Here is a 1,490-nt window from a genome sequence, read left to right on the forward strand (position 1 = left end):
TTTTTACTGTGAAACCCAGCATGTGCACAATGTAGGTATGTTGCATTTAAAAGCACATCAAGTTACAAACAAGCGTTAACCACCCCTATGTACAAATCAAAATTACAAATATAATTTCGTACTGTACTTGTGTAAGAGAAAAATCCTCCATATTTCCATAGCACAAATCTGCCCATTTCTTACAAGCTGTCCTCTCCACAGTGAGCAGCTCACCATGACCTGGGGGAACCAGACCTCCAGCCCTGTCTTCATCCTGCTGGGCATCTTCAACCACAGCCCCATCCACACCTTCCTCTTCGCTCTGGTCCTGGGCATCTTCACAGTGGCCGTCATGGGGAACTCCACCATGGTGCTCCTCATCCACCTGGATGCCCAGTTGCACACCCCCATGTACTTCCTCCTCAGCCAGCTCTCCCTCATGGACCTCATGCTCATCTGCACCACCGTCCCCTAGATGACCTTCAACTACCTGTCTGGCAGGAACTCCATCTCTCTGGCAGGCTGCAGGACCCAGATATTCTTCTATGTGTCCCTGATGGGAGCCAAGTGCTTCCTGTTGGCAGCAATGGCCTATGATCGCTATGTGGCCATTTGCCACCCATTAAGATACCCAGTTCTCATGAGCCAGAGAGTCTGTGGCCTCATGGCTGCTGCTTCCTGGCTTCTTGGCTCCCTTGATGGTATAATTGAAGCTGGCTTGTCCTTCCCATAATGTGGTTACCGGGAAATACCCCACTTTTTCTGTGAGGTCCCTGCCCTGCTCACCCTCGCATGCACTGACACCTTGACATTTGAAAGGATGATATTTATCTGCTGCATCATTATGCTTCTGTTCCCTGTAGGCATCATCATTGCTTCCTATGCTCGTGTGATTCTGGCCGTCATTCACATGGGATCTGGGGAGGGTCTCCGCAAAGCTTTTGCCACCTGCTCCTCCCACCTCATGGTGGTGGGCATGTACTATGGAGCAGCCATGTTCATCTACATGCGGCCCACTTCTGACCGGTCCCCCACCCAGGACAAGATGGTGTCGGCCTTCTACACCATCCTCACGCCCATGCTGAACCCCCTCATCTACAGCCTGCGTAACAGGGAGGTGTCCAGAGCATTCATGAAGGTGCTAGGGAAGGGAAAGTCTGGAGAATGAGCTGGGTAATTGTATTTATGCTTTGTTTTTGAGCACACTTGATATGCTTACATTTATATGCAGGCTAATGCACATCAGCATCAAGTTTTCTCATCTTTGTAGTTCTACTAACCACTGCATAAGTCACCAGCAAACATTGTTAGGATAGATAATGCACATCTGTGTGTTGTCCCTACTTAGCAAATGGAGGTGGTCATCTGTGGAAGCAGCCCCTTAATTGATTGTAGCACTCAGTTTTTTAGCATGTGGTACATTTAATCTGGACATAGGATTGCTTATGTAGAGTCCAGTATATCCTGGACTTACCATTTTGCTGAAATGACTCATGGTTTTTTATCTATTG

The 1,490-nt window shown here is 48.3% G+C and overlaps 1 pseudogene; it reads left to right on the plus strand.

Annotated features, from left to right (window-relative positions):
• Window positions 1-214: 214 nt before the first annotated feature.
• On the plus strand, window positions 215-1,147 carry LOC144254623 (olfactory receptor 2M2-like; annotated as a pseudogene).
• The last annotated feature ends 343 nt before the right edge of the window (window positions 1,148-1,490 follow it).

Source organism: Urocitellus parryii, chromosome 1 (assembly GCF_045843805.1).
Source record: "Urocitellus parryii isolate mUroPar1 chromosome 1, mUroPar1.hap1, whole genome shotgun sequence".
Classification (NCBI taxonomy): domain Eukaryota; kingdom Metazoa; phylum Chordata; class Mammalia; order Rodentia; family Sciuridae; genus Urocitellus; species Urocitellus parryii.